General features: G+C 38.3%; 1 pseudogene; it reads left to right on the plus strand.

The window, feature by feature from the left end:
• The first annotated feature begins 8,136 nt into the window (after positions 1–8,136).
• LOC129628833 (olfactory receptor 1052-like) lies at positions 8,137–9,167 on the plus strand (annotated as a pseudogene).
• The last annotated feature ends 502 nt before the right edge of the window (positions 9,168–9,669 follow it).

Raw genomic sequence — 9,669 nt, forward strand, 5'->3', positions numbered from 1 at the left:
TACCTCAAGTCTCCAAGTACGACAAGAATTTCCCTGAGCAACACCTAGGCAATGCTGAAATAAGTCACATTATCATCTCCCTCCTAAATGCACCCTGACAGAGAGCAGGCAAAGGAAACCCAGAGCCCCATGATGCCCCTGCACAGCCTGAAGAAGTCAGAGCGGTCATCGCCCCTTTTCCTTTGAGACTGGGTTCTCAAATGTCTGAGAAGGGAAATAAGTAGACAGTTAGACATGAGCAGGGTATCAAAAGGGGCCAAGAATTGGCCCTAAAAATAAAGAGAGTGAGGAATGTGGTGATACAAGGATGAAAGAGCAGATAAAACCAAGGAGGGTCTTGGCATGCAGCAACAGAAAAAACAGACCCTTATGGACCTTCCCTCCCCCATGTTGTAACTATTAATGGATTTCAGGTCCTCCTGAGCAGAATAACCTGAATCCCTTCCTACCCCATAGGAGGGGAGAAGGCATTTGCCTTACTCTTTCTTCTCACCCAGTATACATGTCTCATCCAATCAGCAAATGACTCTCAAGACCTCTATCCCACTCCTTGTACCCTGGGTATAAAAGTGGACTAAGGAACCCTGTTCAACATCAGTTCTCCCTTGAGCTGGCCTGCTGTTCTAACAGCATCTCCCAGTCTAATAAATTTTAATTCCCTCTTATTCTGTCTATTGTCTATAAATTCTTTTCCAACCCATGCCTGGACCACAACAAGTATTTCACTGAAGGTAATTTTTCAAGATGAAAAAACAAAGGAAGGGTCTAAAAAGGAACAGACTAAGAATAGATTACAATGTTATTATAAAGTTTCTGCTGATTTGTGATAATTAAATCCATGTTAATATAGATTTAAAAGTGAATCTTACAGAGAAGGCTGCTCATACTGCAGACTTTCAGATGATAACTTATTGTTGTCAATAAAGGAGCTACTTTTGTTTGTACTATTGAAGGGTGATTCTACTCAACAAATTCAGTTTTGATAAAACAGTCCTCTTTGGAAAACAAAACAAAACAAAACAACAACAAAGAAACAATGTAAACCTATTTGACAACAGGCAACTATGAGAGTTAAGCCAATAAAAGAGAAACTAATGGCAATTTTTAATGTAAATGCCAACACTGTAACAATGGTAATTGCAAAATTACCAGAATCGAGTTGTTCATGCTCAATAATGTCCCAAAGTTGAAACTCATTTTGCTCATGCTTAGTGTTGACTTCACGCTACTCTCATATGTTAACTAAAAAGTGGCACTTACCAAGAGCATTGCCAACAGCTGAACAACAAAGGCGTTTACCATCTGTCTCTATGGAGGCTGAACCCCATGCTGCTATAGCTTTTGACTTCCAACAACCCCTGAGAGAGTTCAGGGTGTAATGAGGCACTCTGTGCTCCAGGGAATCTGGTGGGACAGGTATTTAGATAGGTGGATGATTTTATGATCTTAGTGCTTGCATCTCTTCATATCTAGAGAAGCATTAAGCACTAAATCCCTTCACAGTGACCTCAGATCCTCATGACTAACAAAACACCTTTTGTAGAATGAGTGCTCCATGGTATTAACTCCCTTCACCAAAGCCTTATATATTGACTTTAACCCACTGCCGCTTTGGAGCAGTCTCTCAGAGCTGTATGAGATGCTGCCTCCTGGCTGCAGCCCTAATTTTGCCCCAAATAGAACTTAACTCACAACTCTCAAATTATACATCTTTTTTAGTGGACTCATACCATCTATTTTGTCACGTTGAAACCAGGTCCTCTTAAAATTGAGCTCCCCTGCTGAATTTAGGATTAACATCTCTATGCAGAATGGGATCTCCTTTCTTATCCATCATTTGTTCCCCACAGGGTTGAAGATTATCAAAGAAAAGTGGGATTGAAATGCAGACGACACCCTGGGGTCCTTTCAAATACAAAACCATTGTCCCCCAGTTTCTTACTTGTAGAAAGAAAGCTTTCATCCTCCTAGACCTTCCCTATGTCCCAAAGGGCATATTCACACAGTAACTAATTAAGGCTTGAAAAAGTTGGCTTAAAACTCAGCGTTCAGAAAACTAAGATCATGGCGTCTGGTCCCATCACTTCATGGCAAATAGATGGGGAAACAGTGGAAACAGTGTCAGACTTTATTTTTTGGAGATCCAAAATCACTGCAGGTGGTGACTGCAGCCATGAAATTAAAAGACATTTTCTCCTGGGAAGAAAAGCTGTGACCAACCTAGGCAGCATATTAAAAAGCAGAGACATTACTTTTCCAACAAATGTCCATCTAGTCAAAGCAATGATTTTTCCAGCAGTCATGTATGGATGTGAGGTTTGGATTCTGAAGAAAGCTGAGTGGTGAAGAATTGATGCTTTTGAACTGTGGTGTTGGAGAAGACTCTTGAGAGTCCTTTGAACTGCAAGGAGATCCAACTAGTCTATCCTAAAGGAAACTAGTCCTGAATATTCATTGAAGGACTGATGTTGAAGCAGAAAGTCCAATACTTTGGCCAAGTGATGTGAAGACTGACTCATTGGAAAAGACCCTGATGCTGGGAAAGATTGAAGGTGGGAAGGGAAGGGGACAACAAAGGATGAGATGATTAGATGGTATCACCAACTCAGTGGATATGACTTTGAGCAAGCTCCAGTAGTTGGTGATGGACAGGGAAGCCTGGTGTGCTGCAGTCCATGGGTCGCAAAGAGTCAGACATGACTGAGCGACTGAACTGAACTGAACTGGACTGCAGCATGCCAGACTTCACTGTCCATCACCAACTGCCAGAGCTTGCTCAAATTCATGTGCATTGAGTTGTGATGCCATCCAAATACCTCATCTTCCATCTGCAGTGGTCCATTTATGCATCGATTTGTTTCAATTGTAGCTACTACATTACTAAAGGATCCTCAGTTGAATTTGTAGAAGTGGGTGAATCACAAAAACACAAAAACCGAGGGAAGACTCACAATTACACATGGATTTTTCAACTGGAAAAGAGGGCTGGCACCCCAACACATTATTTAAGAGTCAGTTGTGCTTTTCTTATATAAATATGTCATATCTGTACCAAAAATGGATTATATATTAAAAAGCAAACAAACAGAGAACACATCAAGTACTTAAAGTGCTCTAGGTCTCATCAAATAATGGAGTATCTTCTGGCCTAACTCAAGCTTAGAATACCAACTAAACCCCACTCCTAACTTTTGCCCCATCAGCTGTTAAAACAGACATTTAAGAAATTTTCATTTAGGTTGAAAAACTGTAATTGATTATAGAATAAATAATAAAGGACTGTATATATAAAATATTGAATAGTTTGAAATACTGCTACCAGAATCACTCATGATTCATTTTAAGATAAAGATAAAAAAACCCAAATTTTTATCAGCAAACACAGGCTAGATTGGATGAATGGTTGACTTCTTTGCAAGGAAGCCTTTTACGATGTAGTAGTTTTAATTGTAATTTTATTGATGATATTCTTACAATCGAAGGAAATAAAGGGATAGATTTTTTAATTATCAGGTCTTGTTCTACTACCTTAAAGCTCACTGATGTTTGCTTTTGCTTCTGTTTGTGTGTTTATTGGAATATGTGTGCACGTGTGTGTGTTAGGCACATTAGGCACAGATAATACATTCTGAAAAGCTCCTCTTCCTAAAGCACCAAGCAGGGATCACTATCAATTGCATTTTTATTATATATATATATATATATATATATATATATATATATATATATATATTCATTCAGTTCAGTTCAGTCACTCAGTTGTGTCTAATTCATTTCGACCCCATGGACTGCAGCACCCCAGGCCTCCCTGTCCATCATGAACTCCCGGAGTTTACTCAAACTCACGTCCATCGAGTTGGTGATGCCATCCAGCCATCTCATCCTCTGTCACCACTTTCTCTTCCTGCCTTCAATCTTTCCCAGCATCAGGGTCTTTTCCAATGAGTCAGTTCTTTGCATCAGGTGGCCAAAGTATTGGAGTTTCAGCTTCAGCATCAGTCCTTCCAATGAATACTCAGGGCTGATCTCCTTTAGGATGGACTGATTGGATCTCCTTGCAGTCCAAGGGACTCTTAAGAGTCTTCTCCAACACTACAGTTCAAAATTATCAATTCTTTGGCACTCAGCTTTCTTTCTAGTCCAACTCTCAATACATACATGACTACTGGAAAAACCAAAGTTTTGACTAGACAGACTTTTGTTGATATGTATGTATACACACACACACACACACAGATTTTTCTCTTTACTTGTGGCAAATTTCCTTTATTCATTGTAAAGTAAGGAAGTGAAATCCTTAGGGGCAAATTGCATTCTTGTGAGTTTCCTAAATCTCTCAAGATACACAGAGGAACTTTTAAATAACATATTTATTATATCCTTTGATCACAAGATGAACTCCAGGGACTCTATTCCCATTTGAACTGAGATAATTATATAAATGAACTTTTCAACTAATCTGTTTTCTGATATGATTGTTCTTTGTTCATCTTGCTCTTGCATTGACATCATGGAATCTGTGCTTTTTGTTCTTTTATTTTAAAAAATTTAAATTTCAAATCTACTACCTGCTAACTTCTGCCACTGACTTAATTTATGCATCACTGAAAACCAACAGATTTAACTATCTTTTGTGTGTTTGTTTTTGTTTGGGGGGAAATATAGAAAAATAGACCACAAGAATGGGTGGTGATGAGGCTCATAAATGAGCTAAGTTGTCGCACATTTTTTTTCTTCCACTCACTGATAAGTAAAATTTATGCAATACTCAGTATATATGCACTCTGTCAATAAGTTGACATACAAAGAAGAAGAAAATCACATTCAGATTTTAATATGATAAAGACCTCATGGTGCAGGGGAGGGAGGGATGTGTAATTTGGCTCTCATCTCCTATATCCTCCACTTAAGTCTCTTTCTCCATATTAACCTCAAAGTTGTCATGCAACTTCTTTGGGAAAAATACAAATGAATGTTTGGATTCAATTTGGAATATTTTCTAAAGAATGAATTTCAATATAAAACATAACTATGCAATCTTATGAAGATTATCCACCTATCTCCACAGATTTCTAGATCTATAAAGGTATTAAAATAGAAGAACAATATTGTGAGATTATGAAAATAATAGGAAATAAGGAAATATTGGGCTTTACATACTGAACACAGTTCTAGCATCTCCTATGTGAAAGGATGATAAATCCAAGAAAACCTAATCCTTTATTCTGTAGAAGTAAAGTTACTATGTATGTGTCAGTTGTTCAGTCTTGTCTGACTCTTTGCCACCCTGTGGACTGTAGCCAGCCAGGTTCTTCTGTCCATGGAACTTCCCAGGATTGTGTTGCCATTTCCTTCTCCAGGGGATCTTTCCAACCCAGAGATTCAACCCAGGCAGATTGCAGGCAGAATTTTTTAGCATCTGAGCCAAAGTTGCACTAGTAATCCTGACTTATTTACAATGTTTTCATTTTTAATATAAATGTAAAAAAAAAGAGTTTCATTTTGTCGGCAATATATATAAATAATAAACGTGCATTGGAAAAGACATGGCATATTTTAAGAAACTTGCTGCGATATCATGAAAAAAATATTGCAAAGTAGCCATATGTTCTATAGTTGGTTTTGTTTTATGGGACTTTCCAAGTGCTCAGAAGATATCTATTAGTTAAGTGGAAAAAACGTGGCATATTTTAAGAAACCTGCAAAATCATACACACACAAAAATTATTGCAGAGAAGTAGTTGTATGTTTTATAGGTTGGCTTTATTATATAAACTTGCTTTACTTAGAAAAGTATAAAGATTGTTTCCCGAGTCTCTTAAGTATGGCATTTCTATTGGATATTAAAGACCATAGATCTTCCTTTGTATTAGAAATGCATTGTTAATACAAACCATCCAAAGTAGATTAATAACAGTTCTGCTTCTTATGTCATTTATTCTGTAAGACATTCCACACTATCATATGAATGTAGGAGTATATTTTATGGCTTGTCATTTTGGAAAATGGGAACCACCCAAACATGCCAACTATTTCAACAAATTTTTTTTAAAGAAGTTTTTCTTTAAAAAGGCCAATTATAAGCTCTACTTATATTTCATATTTCAGCTCAGAGTACCCTCTCTCTCAATTTCTAGTGGACATTCTTCTCAAAAGCCAATTCTTCCAGCTATTTTATAAGAATGAATCCAGAATTTTTGGTATTGAGAACTTGCCTTTTTTCAAATCAAAGCTTAAAAAAATGTGGACTACACACTAAACATAAGAACATAAGTAGGAGAACAAGTTTAAAGGTTATGATATAGTTTATACTCAGATATTTATAGATATGACATTCAGTTCAGTTCAGTCACTCAGTGGTATCCGACTCTTTGCGACCCCATGAATTGCAGCACGCCAGGACTCCCTGTCCATCACAAACTCCCGGAGTTCACTCAGACTCACATCCATCGAGTCAGTGATGCCATCCAGCCATCTCATCCTCTGTCATCCCCTTTTCCTCCTGCCCCTAATCCCTCCCGGCATCAGAGTCTTTTCCAATGAGTCAACTCTTCACATGAGGTGGCCAATGTATTGGAGTTTCAGCTTTAGCATCATTCCTTCCGAAGAACACCCAGGGCTGATCTCCTTTAGAATGGACTCGTTGGATCTCCATGCAGTCCAAGGGACTCTCAGAGTCTTCTCCAACACCACAGTTCAAAAGCATCAATTCTTCAGCACTCAGCTTTCTTCACAGTCCAACTCTCACATCCATACATGACTACTGGATAAAGCATAGCCTTGACTAGATGGAACTTTGTTGGCTAAGTAATGTCTCTGCTTTTGAATATGCTATCTATGTTGGTCATAACTTTTCTTCCAAGGAGTAAATGTCTTTTAATTTCATGGCTGCAGTCACCATCTGCAGTGATTTTGGAGCCCCCCCAAAATAAAGTCTGACACTGTTTCCACTGTTCCTCCATCTATTTCCCATGAAGATATGACATTAGCCGCAATTAAATCGGATATGTTTATTTTTTTGTTGTTGTTGATGTGTGGTTTATAATATTGTTTTAGTTTCTGGTGTATGGCAAAGTGATTCTCTCTCTCTCTCTCTCTATATATATATATAGACACACACACATATATGTATATAATTCATATAAATGCTTTGTATATAACATATATGGAATCGTTTTCAGATTCTTTTCCCATGTAGCTTACTATAAAATATTGAGTATAGTTCCCTGTGTCATTCAGTAGGTCCTTGTTTTTATCTATTTCATCTATGCTTGTGCTAAGTCACTTCAGTAGTGTCGGACTCTGTACGACCCAATAGACAGCAGCCCACCAGGCTCCCCCGTCCTTGGGATTTTCCAGGCAGAGCACTGGAGTGGGGTGCCATTGCTAGTAGTGTGCATATGTTACTCTCAAATCCCTACTTTATGTCTCCCCATCCCCTTTCCCTTTGGAGACCATAGGTTTGTTTCCTATGTCTGTAAATCTGTTTCTATTTTGTAAATAAGTTCATTTGTATCATTTTTAAAAACTTTTTTATTTCAGTTTTTGACTGTGGGATCTTAGTTTCCTGATCAGAGATCAAACCTACAATCCCCTGCAACAGAAACGTGGGGTCTTAACCACTGGGATCCAGGGACACTCCTGTATCATTTTTTAAAAGAGAACTTCAGTGGTATCACAGATTACAGTTCCAACTTAAATGATTATGCTTTATAATCTAGATTTTGCCTATTTTAGAAGCTCCCCTGGTGGCTCAGATGGTAAAGAATCTGCCTGCAATGCAGGAGACCTGGATTTGATCTGTGGGAAGATCCCCTGGAGAAAAGCTCCCCCCGCCTGTCTTTTTGCCTGGAAAAATCCCATGGACAGAGGGACCTGGCAGGCTACAGTCTCTGAGGTCACAAAGAGTAGGACACAACTGAGCAATGCACAGACACACAGAATGAAATTCACTTAAGTTTTTTTCTTCTCACTAAGAACAGCATTTTGAATGTATCCTGAAGCTAAAACTCTAATGTTTTCTTGCTTCAATTCTTGGAATTTTCTATGGGAGAAGCAAATAGACAGTGCTTGAAGAGACTAGATATTTCTAGTTATTTTTTTTTTCTAATTTTATAGCTAAAACAACCAGAACAGAGCAGTCAATAACTCAAGTCATATTGCTAGTTAGAGATTCCGAGTAGTCTTGATAATGCTGCATGACCATTCTCAATTTATTTGTTGACAGTTACCAAGATAAACAAACCCATGGCTGATGTTAATTTTATACTGGCGACTGATTTTATCCTTTTGGGACTGACAGATCATTCTGAACTGAAAGTAGTCCTCTTCCTGGTGTTCCTGCTCATCTGTACCATTTCCTTGGTGGGTAATTAAGAATGTTCCTTCTAATCCAAATAACTCCCAAACTCCAAACACCCATGTATCATTTCCTCAGCTGCCTGTCATTCATTGATGCCTGCTATTCGTCTGTCTTTGCACCCAGAATGCTGCTGAACTTCTTTGTGGAACGGGAGACAATCTCGTTTTCTGCAAGCATTGTGCAGTACTTTTCATTTGTGTCTCTACTTACTGCTGAGGGCTTCTTGCTGGCAGCAATGGCTTATGACTGCTACATGGTCATTGTGAACCCTTTACTTTATACCGTTTGTGTTGTTCTGGTCATTGGATCATGTGTAGGGGGCATAATCAACTTGTTGACGCACACAATTGGCTTGCTGAAGTTGTCTTTCTGTGAGCCAAATGTCATCAGGCACTTCTTCTGTGACCTCCCCCCGCTGTTGAAGCTGTCCTGCTCTGACACATCCATGAATGAGCTGCTGCTTTTAATCTTCTCTGGCGTTATTGCCTTGATCACTTTCATGACTGTGATGGTCTCCTACATCTTCATTGTTGCCACTATCCTGAGGATCCGCTCAGCAGCAGGCAGACACAAAGCCTTCTCCATGTGTGCGTCACACCTCAAGGTTGTGACTCTATTCTATGGCTCTGTAAGCTTTAGCTACATTCAACCAAGCTCCCAATATTCCTTAGAACAGGAAAAGGTGGTATCTGTGTTTTATACCCTGGTTATTCCTATGTTAAACCCATTAATTTATAGCTTATGAAACAAGGAAGTGAAGGGTGCTGTGAAAAGGGCTAAAGAAATGAAGCATATTCCTTGTTAATATCATACCATATGTGCCAAATTGTTTGTAGACAAATGAGTGTTTTGGATAATGGTATGTATATGCATTTATTAAAATTATGAACTGTTTTGCAATGGAAGGAAAAGGCTTGGAAGAATAGCATGTCATAGTACATATGGCTGGTTATTGTGTAAACTAAGCTCCAGTTTAGCTACCTCTGGCTAATCGTTAACATTTTTATTCCTGTATTCAAGTGGAAATAAATATATACATGCAGACACACAGACACACCCGCAAATAGGGAGACACAAACATAAAATTCGTAAGTAATGAAGTATCTCTTAACTCATTTTCTCTATTGAGCACAGACAAAAAGCAAAATAATTTCAAAGCAAAAGGCATTGGTATTTGAACTATCCAATAAAACTGACAGATATATGTTCCTGGAATCAGCCTGAAATACTTATAGTCAGATATTCTGCAAAATGAAGGCAAACACACAAAAATAGTCAGAAAGAGGACTTGGTTCTTGATTACCTTT

Source organism: Bubalus kerabau, chromosome 15 (assembly GCF_029407905.1).
Source record: "Bubalus kerabau isolate K-KA32 ecotype Philippines breed swamp buffalo chromosome 15, PCC_UOA_SB_1v2, whole genome shotgun sequence".
Taxonomy (NCBI): Eukaryota; Metazoa; Chordata; class Mammalia; order Artiodactyla; family Bovidae; genus Bubalus; species Bubalus kerabau.